Genomic DNA, 15,855 nt, shown 5'->3' with positions numbered 1-15,855 from the left:
TGTCTCCTTAGCAGCCAGGCTTCCATCTCTCCTTACAGGGAGCGGGTGACACGTGTCTTGCCACCGCCCTGCTGTTCGTGCCATGGTAGGCTATCCTGCTTCCCGAGCGTTTCCGGACCCCAAGGCCAAGGGCTCCTTCTCTTCCCCAGGGACGGCGTGCTGCGCCTTCCCCACACTTGCTCCTAGGGAGCGCAGTGACAGACATATGCAACCATGCTTCTCTCTCAGGCAGAGGGGATGCCCAGGCAAAGAGGATTTCGCTCCATGCGGGTTTATTACACCGTGCTGTGGAGACTAGCTCTGGAAAGCAACAGGCAGCATCCCACAGACCCGACTCTGATTTCCCAAAGAATGCTGTGCTTTCCCAGATGTTGTGCCAGTGCAAAGAGGCTTTTGCTTTATGCGGGTTTCTCCTGCCATGCTGCGAATACTAGGCTAAGGCCAGCAGCAACAGCAGCCCATAGAACAGACTCTGATTTCCCAGCGACTGCTCTGCTTTCGCAGAGGTTTTCACCTTGGCGCGAACCGCACTTCGCTGCTGTTTCCTCAGCAAGGCTTTGGCTGTTCGCTCTGTCACATCAGGATAGAAGAGCTGCGGGAGAGCTGCTGCCTCTTGGGCCTTGCTTTCCCGGACTCCATGTTGATGCCCTGGGTTCACCATGCCAGGGTGAACTAAGCAGACACAGCCACAACCCTGCAGCAGCGTGCGTTGCCTAGGATGGCACTCTATGCACACTACCATCTCCCGGTGTAGGCAACTTTGGCCTTTGGCACTGGCCCTCAGGCGGATTCGCGGACTAGGTCAGTGTCTTCCTCACAGGAGAGGAGAGGCGACAGGATCCCTGAACACTGCCCGTTACTGGAATGGGGAGCTTTCGGGGATTGTCCCCACTCTTTTCCCGGCACACACCCTGCCACCCACAATGCTGTCACATCTTGGAGGAAGATGGCACCTGACTGCGCATTTCTCGAGGGAGCTGTTTCTGCGAGTTCCGGGTATGGCGCCAGGTAGCTAGCCCAAGTCTGCCCTACGGACAGTTGCCCAAGGAGATGCTGTCCCCTTGGGACCAGAGGCACAGGACAGGCCTGCCTTCTGCCCAGACTCCTTCCTCAGAGTGGAGCACGCGTCCCTGCCCTAGTCGTCCCTTCATGTCTCCTTATTAGCCAGGCTTTGTCTCTCTGCAAAGGGAGCGGGTGACATTTGTCTTGCCACCGGCCTGCTGTTCCTGCCAGGGCAGGCTCTTCTGCTTCCCGACCGTTTCCCGACCCCAAGGCCAATGGCTCCTTCTCTTCTCTGGGGGCGGCGTGCTGTGCCTTCCCCAGACTTGTTTCTGGGGAGCGCGGTGACAGCCGTTTCCCTTTCCTGAAGGCCCTTTCAGATGTGCAAACATGCTTCTCTTAGGCAAAGGGGTGCTAGGGCAAAGAGGATTTCGCTCCATGCGGGTATCTTCCACCATTCTGCGGGGACTAGCTCAGGCATTCCGCTGCAGCATCCCACACATCCGATTCTGATTTCACAACGAATGCTGTGCTTTCCCAGAGGAGATGCCACAGCAAAGGGGCTTTCGCTCTCTACGGGTTTCTCCCATCGTGCTGCGAATACTAGGCTAAGGCAAGCTACAAAAGCAGCCCGCAGAACCGACTCTGATTTCCCAGTGACTTCTATGCTTTCGCAGAGGTTTTCAGCTTGGCGCGATCCACACTTCACTGCTCCTTCTTTTGCAAGGCTTTGGTCGTTCCCTCTGTCGCGGCAGGGAAGAAGAGCCACGGGAGAGCTGGTGCCGCTTGGGCCTTGATTTCCTCGGCTCCAAGTTCGCACCCGGGGTTCACCTCGGTAAGCCGAACTAAGCAGACACAGCCTCGACCCTGCAGCAGCGTGCGTGGCCTAGGATGGCACTCTGCTCACAATGCCATCTCTCGGCATAGGCAAGGCCTGCCCTTTCGCTCTGGCGTTCAGGTGGACAGGGGACTAGGCCAGTGCCTTCCCCATCCTTGAGGAGACGTGAGAGGATCACTGCAACACCGCCCGTGCCCTGGGATGGGGAGTAATGGGTAACTGTCCCTGTTTCCCCGGGACACTCCCTGCCTCCGCCAATGCTGCCACATCCTGGAGGAAGACGGCATCTGATTGCCCATTCCTCCAGGAGGTGATTCTGCGAGTTCAGGGCCGGGAGTTTGGTGGCAAGCCCACTTCTGCCCTCTGGACAGGTGGCCAAGGAGATGCTGTCCCCTTGGGACCAGAGGCACAGGAAAGGCCTTCCTTCTCGGACTCCTTCCTCAGATTGGAGCACGCTCCCTTGCCCAATCGTCCCCTCATGTCTCCTTAGCAGCCAGGCTTCGTCTCTCTGCACAGGGAGCGGGTGACACTTGTCTTGCCACAGGCCCGCTGTTCCTGAAAGGGCCGGCTCTCCAGCTTCACGACCGTTTCCCGACCCCAAGGCCAAGGGCTCCTTCTCTTCTCCTGGGGCAGCGTGCTGCATTTTCCCAAGACAGGCTCCTGTGGAGCCCAGTGACAGACATGTCCCTTTCCTTAAGGCTCTTTCCACAGGCGCAAGCACGGTTCTCTCTCAGGCAGAGGGGATGCCCAGGCATAGAGGATTTCGCTCCATGCGGGTTTATTACACCATGCTGTGGAGACAAGCTCTGGCAAGGAACCGGCAGCATCCCACACACCCGACTCTGATTTCCCAAAGAATGCTGTGCGTTCCTAGAGGGGATGCACGTGCAAAGAGTCTTTCGCTTAATGCGGGTTTCTCCCGCCATGCTGATAATACTAGGCTAAGGCAAGCAGCAACAGCAGCCCACAGAACAGACTCTGATTTCCCAGCGACGGCTATGCTTTCGCAGAGGTTTTCAGCTTGGCACGAATCGCACTTCGCTGCTGCTTCCTCAGCAAGGCTTTGTTTGTTCGCTCTGTAGCGGCAGGGAAGAAGAGCTGCGGGGGAGCTGGTGCCTCTGGGACGTTGCTTTTCCGGGCTCCAAGATCGCGCCCGGGTTTCACCTTGCTAAGCCGAACAAATAGACACAGACACAACCCTGCAGCAACGTGCGTGGCCTATCATGGCACTCTATGCCTATTACCATCTCCTGGCGTAGGTAAGGCTTTGCCGTTTCTCCGGCGATCAGGCAGACTCGGGGTCTAGGCCAGTGCCTTCACCACAGGAGAGAGGAGGCGACAGGATCCCTGCACAAGGCCCGTGCACTAGGATTGGGAACTGTGGGGTACTGTCTCCACTCCTTCCGCGGCACACCCCCTGCCACCCACAACGCTGCCACATCTTGGTGGAACAGGGCTTCTGACTGCCGGTTTCTCCATGGGGTTGTTTCTGCGAGTTCCGGGTATGGCACCTGGTGGCAAGCCCAAGTCTGCCCTTGGGACAGGTGGCCAAGGAGATGCTGTCCCCTTGGGACCTGAGGCACAGGACAGGCCTGCCTTCTGCCCAGACTCCTTCCTCAGAGTGGAGCACGCACCCCTGCCCTAGTCATCCCCTCATGTCTCCTTAGCAGCCAGGCTTCCATCTCTCCTTACAGGGAGCGGGTGACACGTGTCTTGCCACCGCCCTGCTGTTCGTGCCATGGTAGGCTATCCTGCTTCCCGAGCGTTTCCGGACCCCAAGGCCAAGGGCTCCTTCTCTTCCCCAGGGACGGCGTGCTGCGCCTTCCCCACACTTGCTCCTAGGGAGAGCAGTGACAGACATATGCAACCATGCTTCTCTCTCAGGCAGAGGGGATGCCCAGGCAAAGAGGATTTCGCTCCATGCGGGTTTATTACACCGTGCTGTGGAGACTAGCTCTGGAAAGCAACAGGCAGCATCCCACAGACCCGACTCTGATTTCCCAAAGAATGCTGTGCTTTCCCAGATGTTGTGCCAGTGCAAAGAGGCTTTTGCTTTATGCGGGTTTCTCCTGCCATGCTGCGAATACTAGGCTAAGGCCAGCAGCAACAGCAGCCCACAGAACAGACTCTGATTTCCCAGCGACTGCTCTGCTTTCGCAGAGGTTTTCACCTTGGCGCGAACCGCACTTCGCTGCTGTTTCCTCAGCAAGGCTTTGGCTGTTCGCTCTGTCACATCAGGATAGAAGAGCTGCGGGAGAGCTGCTGCCTCTTGGGCCTTGCTTTCCCGGACTCCATGTTGATGCCCTGGGTTCACCATGCCAGGGTGAACTAAGCAGACACAGCCACAACCCTGCAGCAGCGTGCGTTGCCTAGGATGGCACTCTATGCACACTACCATCTCCCGGTGTAGGCAACTTTGGCCTTTGGCACTGGCCCTCAGGCGGATTCGCGGACTAGGTCAGTGTCTTCCTCACAGGAGAGGAGAGGCGACAGGATCCCTGAACACTGCCCGTTACTGGAATGGGGAGCTTTCGGGGATTGTCCCCACTCTTTTCCCGGCACACACCCTGCCACCCACAATGCTGTCACATCTTGGAGGAAGATGGCACCTGACTGCGCATTTCTCGAGGGAGCTGTTTCTGCGAGTTCCGGGTATGGCGCCAGGTAGCTAGCCCAAGTCTGCCCTACGGACAGTTGCCCAAGGAGATGCTGTCCCCTTGGGACCAGAGGCACAGGACAGGCCTGCCTTCTGCCCAGACTCCTTCCTCAGAGTGGAGCACGCGTCCCTGCCCTAGTCGTCCCTTCATGTCTCCTTATTAGCCAGGCTTTGTCTCTCTGCAAAGGGAGCGGGTGACATTTGTCTTGCCACCGGCCTGCTGTTCCTGCCAGGGCAGGCTCTTCTGCTTCCCGACCGTTTCCCGACCCCAAGGCCAATGGCTCCTTCTCTTCTCTGGGGGCGGCGTGCTGTGCCTTCCCCAGACTTGTTTCTGGGGAGCGCGGTGACAGCCGTTTCCCTTTCCTGAAGGCCCTTTCAGATGTGCAAACATGCTTCTCTTAGGCAAAGGGGTGCTAGGGCAAAGAGGATTTCGCTCCATGCGGGTATCTTCCACCATTCTGCGGGGACTAGCTCAGGCATTCAGCTGCAGCATCCCACACATCCGATTCTGATTTCACAACGAATGCTGTGCTTTCCCAGAGGAGATGCCACAGCAAAGGGGCTTTCGCTCTCTACGGGTTTCTCCCATCGTGCTGCGAACGAATACTAGGCTAAGGCAAGCTACAAAAGCAGCCCGCAGAACCGACTCTGATTTCCCAGTGACTGCTATGCTTTCGCAGAGGTTTTCAGCTTGGCGCGATCCACACTTCACTGCTCCTTCTTTTGCAAGGCTTTGGTCGTTCCCTCTGTCGCGGCAGGGAAGAAGAGCCACGGGAGAGCTGGTGCCGCTTGGGCCTTGATTTCCTCGGCTCCAAGTTCGCACCCGGGGTTCACCTCAATAAGCCGAACTAAGCAGACACAGCCTCGACCCTGCAGCAGCGTGCGTGGCCTAGGATGGCACTCTGCTCACAATGCCATCTCTCGGCATAGGCAAGGCCCGCCCTTTCGCTCTGGCGTTCAGGTGGACAGGGGACTAGGCCAGTGCCTTCCCCATCCTTGAGGAGACGTGAGAGGATCACTGCAACACCGCCCGTGCACTGGGATGGGGAGTAATGGGTAACTGTCCCTGTTTCCCCGGGACACTCCCTGCCTACGCCAATGCTGCCACATCCTGGAGGAAGACGGCATCTGATTGCCCATTCCTCCAGGAGGTGATTCTGCGAGTTCAGGGCCGGGAGTTTGGTGGCAAGCCCACTTCTGCCCTCTGGACAGGTGGCCAAGGAGATGCTGTCCCCTTGGGACCAGAGGCACAGGAAAGGCCTTCCTTCTCGGACTCCTTCCTCAGATTGGAGCACGCTCCCTTGCCCAATCGTCCCCTCATGTCTCCTTAGCAGCCAGGCTTCGTCTCTCTGCACAGGGAGCGGGTGACACTTGTCTTGCCACAGGCCCGCTGTTCCTGCCAGGGCCGGCTCTCCAGCTTCACGACCGTTTCCCGACCCCAAGGCCAAGGGCTCCTTCTCTTCTCCTGGGGCAGCGTGCTGCATTTTCCCAAGACAGGCTCCTGTGGAGCCCAGTGACAGACATGTCCCTTTCCTTAAGGCTCTTTCCACAGGCGCAGGCACGGTTCTCTCTCAGGCAGAGGGGATGCCCAGGCATAGAGGATTTCGCTCCATGCGGGTTTATTACACCATGCTGTGGAGACAAGCTCTGGCAAGGAACCGGCAGCATCCCACACACCCGACTCTGATTTCCCAAAGAATGCTGTGCGTTCCTAGAGGGGATGCCCGTGCAAAGAGTCTTTCGCTTAATGCGGGTTTCTCCCGCCATGCTGATAATACTAGGCTAAGGCAAGCAGCAACAGCAGCCCACAGAACAGACTCTGATTTCCCAGCGACGGCTATGCTTTCGCAGAGGTTTTCAGCTTGGCACGAATCGCACTTCGCTGCTGCTTCCTCAGCAAGGCTTTGTTTGTTCGCTCTGTAGCGGCAGGGAAGAAGAGCTGCGGGGGAGCTGGTGCCTCTGGGACGTTGCTTTTCCGGGCTCCAAGATCGCGCCCGGGTTTCACCTTGCTAAGCCGAACAAATAGACACAGACACAACCCTGCAGCAACGTGCGTGGCCTATCATGGCACTCTATGCCTATTACCATCTCCTGGCGTAGGTAAGGCTTTGCCGTTTCTCCGGCGATCAGGCAGACTCGGGGTCTAGGCCAGTGCCTTCACCACAGGAGAGAGGAGGCGACAGGATCCCTGCACAAGGCCCGTGCACTAGGATTGGGAACTGTGGGGTACTGTCTCCACTCCTTCCGCGGCACACCCCCTGCCACCCACAACGCTGCCACATCTTGGTGGAACAGGGCTTCTGACTGCCGGTTTCTCCATGGGGTTGTTTCTGCGAGTTCCGGGTATGGCACCTGGTGGCAAGCCCAAGTCTGCCCTTGGGACAGGTGGCCAAGGAGATGCTGTCCCCTTGGGACCTGAGGCACAGGACAGGCCTGCCTTCTGCCCAGACTCCTTCCTCAGAGTGGAGCACGCACCCCTGCCCTAGTCATCCCCTCATGTCTCCTTAGCAGCCAGGCTTCCATCTCTCCTTACAGGGAGCGGGTGACACGTGTCTTGCCACCGCCCTGCTGTTCGTGCCATGGTAGGCTATCCTGCTTCCCGAGCGTTTCCGGACCCCAAGGCCAAGGGCTCCTTCTCTTCCCCAGGGACGGCGTGCTGCGCCTTCCCCACACTTGCTCCTAGGGAGCGCAGTGACAGACATATGCAACCATGCTTCTCTCTCAGGCAGAGGGGATGCCCAGGCAAAGAGGATTTCGCTCCATGCGGGTTTATTACACCGTGCTGTGGAGACTAGCTCTGGAAAGCAACAGGCAGCATCCCACAGACCCGACTCTGATTTCCCAAAGAATGCTGTGCTTTCCCAGATGTTGTGCCAGTGCAAAGAGGCTTTTGCTTTATGCGGGTTTCTCCTGCCATGCTGCGAATACTAGGCTAAGGCCAGCAGCAACAGCAGCCCACAGAACAGACTCTGATTTCCCAGCGACTGCTCTGCTTTCGCAGAGGTTTTCACCTTGGCGCGAACCGCACTTCGCTGCTGTTTCCTCAGCAAGGCTTTGGCTGTTCGCTCTGTCACATCAGGATAGAAGAGCTGCGGGAGAGCTGCTGCCTCTTGGGCCTTGCTTTCCCGGACTCCATGTTGATGCCCTGGGTTCACCATGCCAGGGTGAACTAAGCAGACACAGCCACAACCCTGCAGCAGCGTGCGTTGCCTAGGATGGCACTCTATGCACACTACCATCTCCCGGTGTAGGCAACTTTGGCCTTTGGCACTGGCCCTCAGGCGGATTCGCGGACTAGGTCAGTGTCTTCCTCACAGGAGAGGAGAGGCGACAGGATCCCTGAACACTGCCCGTTACTGGAATGGGGAGCTTTCGGGGATTGTCCCCACTCTTTTCCCGGCACACACCCTGCCACCCACAATGCTGTCACATCTTGGAGGAAGATGGCACCTGACTGCGCATTTCTCGAGGGAGCTGTTTCTGCGAGTTCCGGGTATGGCGCCAGGTAGCTAGCCCAAGTCTGCCCTACGGACAGTTGCCCAAGGAGATGCTGTCCCCTTGGGACCAGAGGCACAGGACAGGCCTGCCTTCTGCCCAGACTCCTTCCTCAGAGTGGAGCACGCGTCCCTGCCCTAGTCGTCCCTTCATGTCTCCTTATTAGCCAGGCTTTGTCTCTCTGCAAAGGGAGCGGGTGACATTTGTCTTGCCACCGGCCTGCTGTTCCTGCCAGGGCAGGCTCTTCTGCTTCCCGACCGTTTCCCGACCCCAAGGCCAATGGCTCCTTCTCTTCTCTGGGGGCGGCGTGCTGTGCCTTCCCCAGACTTGTTTCTGGGGAGCGCGGTGACAGCCGTTTCCCTTTCCTGAAGGCCCTTTCAGATGTGCAAACATGCTTCTCTTAGGCAAAGGGGTGCTAGGGCAAAGAGGATTTCGCTCCATGCGGGTATCTTCCACCATTCTGCGGGGACTAGCTCAGGCATTCAGCTGCAGCATCCCACACATCCGATTCTGATTTCACAACGAATGCTGTGCTTTCCCAGAGGAGATGCCACAGCAAAGGGGCTTTCGCTCTCTACGGGTTTCTCCCATCGTGCTGCGAACGAATACTAGGCTAAGGCAAGCTACAAAAGCAGCCCGCAGAACCGACTCTGATTTCCCAGTGACTGCTATGCTTTCGCAGAGGTTTTCAGCTTGGCGCGATCCACACTTCACTGCTCCTTCTTTTGCAAGGCTTTGGTCGTTCCCTCTGTCGCGGCAGGGAAGAAGAGCCACGGGAGAGCTGGTGCCGCTTGGGCCTTGATTTCCTCGGCTCCAAGTTCGCACCCGGGGTTCACCTCAATAAGCCGAACTAAGCAGACACAGCCTCGACCCTGCAGCAGCGTGCGTGGCCTAGGATGGCACTCTGCTCACAATGCCATCTCTCGGCATAGGCAAGGCCCGCCCTTTCGCTCTGGCGTTCAGGTGGACAGGGGACTAGGCCAGTGCCTTCCCCATCCTTGAGGAGACGTGAGAGGATCACTGCAACACCGCCCGTGCACTGGGATGGGGAGTAATGGGTAACTGTCCCTGTTTCCCCGGGACACTCCCTGCCTACGCCAATGCTGCCACATCCTGGAGGAAGACGGCATCTGATTGCCCATTCCTCCAGGAGGTGATTCTGCGAGTTCAGGGCCGGGAGTTTGGTGGCAAGCCCACTTCTGCCCTCTGGACAGGTGGCCAAGGAGATGCTGTCCCCTTGGGACCAGAGGCACAGGAAAGGCCTTCCTTCTCGGACTCCTTCCTCAGATTGGAGCACGCTCCCTTGCCCAATCGTCCCCTCATGTCTCCTTAGCAGCCAGGCTTCGTCTCTCTGCACAGGGAGCGGGTGACACTTGTCTTGCCACAGGCCCGCTGTTCCTGCCAGGGCCGGCTCTCCAGCTTCACGACCGTTTCCCGACCCCAAGGCCAAGGGCTCCTTCTCTTCTCCTGGGGCAGCGTGCTGCATTTTCCCAAGACAGGCTCCTGTGGAGCCCAGTGACAGACATGTCCCTTTCCTTAAGGCTCTTTCCACAGGCGCAGGCACGGTTCTCTCTCAGGCAGAGGGGATGCCCAGGCATAGAGGATTTCGCTCCATGCGGGTTTATTACACCATGCTGTGGAGACAAGCTCTGGCAAGGAACCGGCAGCATCCCACACACCCGACTCTGATTTCCCAAAGAATGCTGTGCGTTCCTAGAGGGGATGCCCGTGCAAAGAGTCTTTCGCTTAATGCGGGTTTCTCCCGCCATGCTGATAATACTAGGCTAAGGCAAGCAGCAACAGCAGCCCACAGAACAGACTCTGATTTCCCAGCGACGGCTATGCTTTCGCAGAGGTTTTCAGCTTGGCACGAATCGCACTTCGCTGCTGCTTCCTCAGCAAGGCTTTGTTTGTTCGCTCTGTAGCGGCAGGGAAGAAGAGCTGCGGGGGAGCTGGTGCCTCTGGGACGTTGCTTTTCCGGGCTCCAAGATCGCGCCCGGGTTTCACCTTGCTAAGCCGAACAAATAGACACAGACACAACCCTGCAGCAACGTGCGTGGCCTATCATGGCACTCTATGCCTATTACCATCTCCTGGCGTAGGTAAGGCTTTGCCGTTTCTCCGGCGATCAGGCAGACTCGGGGTCTAGGCCAGTGCCTTCACCACAGGAGAGAGGAGGCGACAGGATCCCTGCACAAGGCCCGTGCACTAGGATTGGGAACTGTGGGGTACTGTCTCCACTCCTTCCGCGGCACACCCCCTGCCACCCACAACGCTGCCACATCTTGGTGGAACAGGGCTTCTGACTGCCGGTTTCTCCATGGGGTTGTTTCTGCGAGTTCCGGGTATGGCACCTGGTGGCAAGCCCAAGTCTGCCCTTGGGACAGGTGGCCAAGGAGATGCTGTCCCCTTGGGACCTGAGGCACAGGACAGGCCTGCCTTCTGCCCAGACTCCTTCCTCAGAGTGGAGCACGCACCCCTGCCCTAGTCATCCCCTCATGTCTCCTTAGCAGCCAGGCTTCCATCTCTCCTTACAGGGAGCGGGTGACACGTGTCTTGCCACCGCCCTGCTGTTCGTGCCATGGTAGGCTATCCTGCTTCCCGAGCGTTTCCGGACCCCAAGGCCAAGGGCTCCTTCTCTTCCCCAGGGACGGCGTGCTGCGCCTTCCCCACACTTGCTCCTAGGGAGCGCAGTGACAGACATATGCAACCATGCTTCTCTCTCAGGCAGAGGGGATGCCCAGGCAAAGAGGATTTCGCTCCATGCGGGTTTATTACACCGTGCTGTGGAGACTAGCTCTGGAAAGCAACAGGCAGCATCCCACAGACCCGACTCTGATTTCCCAAAGAATGCTGTGCTTTCCCAGATGTTGTGCCAGTGCAAAGAGGCTTTTGCTTTATGCGGGTTTCTCCTGCCATGCTGCGAATACTAGGCTAAGGCCAGCAGCAACAGCAGCCCACAGAACAGACTCTGATTTCCCAGCGACTGCTCTGCTTTCGCAGAGGTTTTCACCTTGGCGCGAACCGCACTTCGCTGCTGTTTCCTCAGCAAGGCTTTGGCTGTTCGCTCTGTCACATCAGGATAGAAGAGCTGCGGGAGAGCTGCTGCCTCTTGGGCCTTGCTTTCCCGGACTCCATGTTGATGCCCTGGGTTCACCATGCCAGGGTGAACTAAGCAGACACAGCCACAACCCTGCAGCAGCGTGCGTTGCCTAGGATGGCACTCTATGCACACTACCATCTCCCGGTGTAGGCAACTTTGGCCTTTGGCACTGGCCCTCAGGCGGATTCGCGGACTAGGTCAGTGTCTTCCTCACAGGAGAGGAGAGGCGACAGGATCCCTGAACACTGCCCGTTACTGGAATGGGGAGCTTTCGGGGATTGTCCCCACTCTTTTCCCGGCACACACCCTGCCACCCACAATGCTGTCACATCTTGGAGGAAGATGGCACCTGACTGCGCATTTCTCGAGGGAGCTGTTTCTGCGAGTTCCGGGTATGGCGCCAGGTAGCTAGCCCAAGTCTGCCCTACGGACAGTTGCCCAAGGAGATGCTGTCCCCTTGGGACCAGAGGCACAGGACAGGCCTGCCTTCTGCCCAGACTCCTTCCTCAGAGTGGAGCACGCGTCCCTGCCCTAGTCGTCCCTTCATGTCTCCTTATTAGCCAGGCTTTGTCTCTCTGCAAAGGGAGCGGGTGACATTTGTCTTGCCACCGGCCTGCTGTTCCTGCCAGGGCAGGCTCTTCTGCTTCCCGACCGTTTCCCGACCCCAAGGCCAATGGCTCCTTCTCTTCTCTGGGGGCGGCGTGCTGTGCCTTCCCCAGACTTGTTTCTGGGGAGCGCGGTGACAGCCGTTTCCCTTTCCTGAAGGCCCTTTCAGATGTGCAAACATGCTTCTCTTAGGCAAAGGGGTGCTAGGGCAAAGAGGATTTCGCTCCATGCGGGTATCTTCCACCATTCTGCGGGGACTAGCTCAGGCATTCAGCTGCAGCATCCCACACATCCGATTCTGATTTCACAACGAATGCTGTGCTTTCCCAGAGGAGATGCCACAGCAAAGGGGCTTTCGCTCTCTACGGGTTTCTCCCATCGTGCTGCGAACGAATACTAGGCTAAGGCAAGCTACAAAAGCAGCCCGCAGAACCGACTCTGATTTCCCAGTGACTGCTATGCTTTCGCAGAGGTTTTCAGCTTGGCGCGATCCACACTTCACTGCTCCTTCTTTTGCAAGGCTTTGGTCGTTCCCTCTGTCGCGGCAGGGAAGAAGAGCCACGGGAGAGCTGGTGCCGCTTGGGCCTTGATTTCCTCGGCTCCAAGTTCGCACCCGGGGTTCACCTCGCTAAGCCGAACTAAGCAGACACAGCCTCGACCCTGCAGCAGCGTGCGTGGCCTAGGATGGCACTCTGCTCACAATGCCATCTCTCGGCATAGGCAAGGCCCGCCCTTTCGCTCTGGCGTTCAGGTGGACAGGGGACTAGGCCAGTGCCTTCCCCATCCTTGAGGAGACGTGAGAGGATCACTGCAACACCGCCCGTGCACTGGGATGGGGAGTAATGGGTAACTGTCCCTGTTTCCCCGGGACACTCCCTGCCTACGCCAATGCTGCCACATCCTGGAGGAAGACGGCATCTGATTGCCCATTCCTCCAGGAGGTGATTCTGCGAGTTCAGGGCCGGGAGTTTGGTGGCAAGCCCACTTCTGCCCTCTGGACAGGTGGCCAAGGAGATGCTGTCCCCTTGGGACCAGAGGCACAGGAAAGGCCTTCCTTCTCGGACTCCTTCCTCAGATTGGAGCACGCTCCCTTGCCCAATCGTCCCCTCATGTCTCCTTAGCAGCCAGGCTTCGTCTCTCTGCACAGGGAGCGGGTGACACTTGTCTTGCCACAGGCCCGCTGTTCCTGCCAGGGCCGGCTCTCCAGCTTCACGACCGTTTCCCGACCCCAAGGCCAAGGGCTCCTTCTCTTCTCCTGGGGCAGCGTGCTGCATTTTCCCAAGACAGGCTCCTGTGGAGCCCAGTGACAGACATGTCCCTTTCCTTAAGGCTCTTTCCACAGGCGCAGGCACGGTTCTCTCTCAGGCAGAGGGGATGCCCAGGCATAGAGGATTTCGCTCCATGCGGGTTTATTACACCATGCTGTGGAGACAAGCTCTGGCAAGGAACCGGCAGCATCCCACACACCCGACTCTGATTTCCCAAAGAATGCTGTGCGTTCCTAGAGGGGATGCCCGTGCAAAGAGTCTTTCGCTTAATGCGGGTTTCTCCCGCCATGCTGATAATACTAGGCTAAGGCAAGCAGCAACAGCAGCCCACAGAACAGACTCTGATTTCCCAGCGACGGCTATGCTTTCGCAGAGGTTTTCAGCTTGGCACGAATCGCACTTCGCTGCTGCTTCCTCAGCAAGGCTTTGTTTGTTCGCTCTGTAGCGGCAGGGAAGAAGAGCTGCGGGGGAGCTGGTGCCTCTGGGACGTTGCTTTTCCGGGCTCCAAGATCGCGCCCGGGTTTCACCTTGCTAAGCCGAACAAATAGACACAGACACAACCCTGCAGCAACGTGCGTGGCCTATCATGGCACTCTATGCCTATTACCATCTCCTGGCGTAGGTAAGGCTTTGCCGTTTCTCCGGCGATCAGGCAGACTCGGGGTCTAGGCCAGTGCCTTCACCACAGGAGAGAGGAGGCGACAGGATCCCTGCACAAGGCCCGTGCACTAGGATTGGGAACTGTGGGGTACTGTCTCCACTCCTTCCGCGGCACACCCCCTGCCACCCACAACGCTGCCACATCTTGGTGGAACAGGGCTTCTGACTGCCGGTTTCTCCATGGGGTTGTTTCTGCGAGTTCCGGGTATGGCACCTGGTGGCAAGCCCAAGTCTGCCCTTGGGACAGGTGGCCAAGGAGATGCTGTCCCCTTGGGACCTGAGGCACAGGACAGGCCTGCCTTCTGCCCAGACTCCTTCCTCAGAGTGGAGCACGCACCCCTGCCCTAGTCATCCCCTCATGTCTCCTTAGCAGCCAGGCTTCCATCTCTCCTTACAGGGAGCGGGTGACACGTGTCTTGCCACCGCCCTGCTGTTCGTGCCATGGTAGGCTATCCTGCTTCCCGAGCGTTTCCGGACCCCAAGGCCAAGGGCTCCTTCTCTTCCCCAGGGACGACGTGCTGCGCCTTCCCCACACTTGCTCCTAGGGAGCGCAGTGACAGACATATGCAACCATGCTTCTCTCTCAGGCAGAGGGGATGCCCAGGCAAAGAGGATTTCGCTCCATGCGGGTTTATTACACCGTGCTGTGGAGACTAGCTCTGGAAAGCAACAGGCAGCATCCCACAGACCCGACTCTGATTTCCCAAAGAATGCTGTGCTTTCCCAGATGTTGTGCCAGTGCAAAGAGGCTTTTGCTTTATGCGGGTTTCTCCTGCCATGCTGCGAATACTAGGCTAAGGCCAGCAGCAACAGCAGCCCACAGAACAGACTCTGATTTCCCAGCGACTGCTCTGCTTTCGCAGAGGTTTTCACCTTGGCGCGAACCGCACTTCGCTGCTGTTTCCTCAGCAAGGCTTTGGCTGTTCGCTCTGTCACATCAGGATAGAAGAGCTGCGGGAGAGCTGCTGCCTCTTGGGCCTTGCTTTCCCGGACTCCATGTTGATGCCCTGGGTTCACCATGCCAGGGTGAACTAAGCAGACACAGCCACAACCCTGCAGCAGCGTGCGTTGCCTAGGATGGCACTCTATGCACACTACCATCTCCCGGTGTAGGCAACTTTGGCCTTTGGCACTGGCCCTCAGGCGGATTCGCGGACTAGGTCAGTGTCTTCCTCACAGGAGAGGAGAGGCGACAGGATCCCTGAACACTGCCCGTTACTGGAATGGGGAGCTTTCGGGGATTGTCCCCACTCTTTTCCCGGCACACACCCTGCCACCCACAATGCTGTCACATCTTGGAGGAAGATGGCACCTGACTGCGCATTTCTCGAGGGAGCTGTTTCTGCGAGTTCCGGGTATGGCGCCAGGTAGCTAGCCCAAGTCTGCCCTACGGACAGTTGCCCAAGGAGATGCTGTCCCCTTGGGACCAGAGGCACAGGACAGGCCTGCCTTCTGCCCAGACTCCTTCCTCAGAGTGGAGCACGCGTCCCTGCCCTAGTCGTCCCTTCATGTCTCCTTATTAGCCAGGCTTTGTCTCTCTGCAAAGGGAGCGGGTGACATTTGTCTTGCCACCGGCCTGCTGTTCCTGCCAGGGCAGGCTCTTCTGCTTCCCGACCGTTTCCCGACCCCAAGGCCAATGGCTCCTTCTCTTCTCTGGGGGCGGCGTGCTGTGCCTTCCCCAGACTTGTTTCTGGGGAGCGCGGTGACAGCCGTTTCCCTTTCCTGAAGGCCCTTTCAGATGTGCAAACATGCTTCTCTTAGGCAAAGGGGTGCTAGGGCAAAGAGGATTTCGCTCCATGCGGGTATCTTCCACCATTCTGCGGGGACTAGCTCAGGCATTCCGCTGCAGCATCCCACACATCCGATTCTGATTTCACAACGAATGCTGTGCTTTCCCAGAGGAGATGCCACAGCAAAGGGGCTTTCGCTCTCTACGGGTTTCTCCCATCGTGCTGCGAATACTAGGCTAAGGCAAGCTACAAAAGCAGCCCGCAGAACCGACTCTGATTTCCCAGTGACTGCTATGCTTTCGCAGAGGTTTTCAGCTTGGCGCGATCCACACTTCACTGCTCCTTCTTTTGCAAGGCTTTGGTCGTTCCCTCTGTCGCGGCAGGGAAGAAGAGCCACGGGAGAGCTGGTGCCGCTTGGGCCTTGATTTCCTCGGCTCCAAGTTCGCACCCGGGGTTCACCTCGCTAAGCCGAACTAAGCAGACACAGCCTCGACCCTGCA

This window comes from Mustela lutreola, chromosome 6 (genome assembly GCF_030435805.1).
Source record: "Mustela lutreola isolate mMusLut2 chromosome 6, mMusLut2.pri, whole genome shotgun sequence".
NCBI classification, from domain to species: domain Eukaryota; kingdom Metazoa; phylum Chordata; class Mammalia; order Carnivora; family Mustelidae; genus Mustela; species Mustela lutreola.
This window is presented reverse-complemented; position numbering follows the sequence as displayed.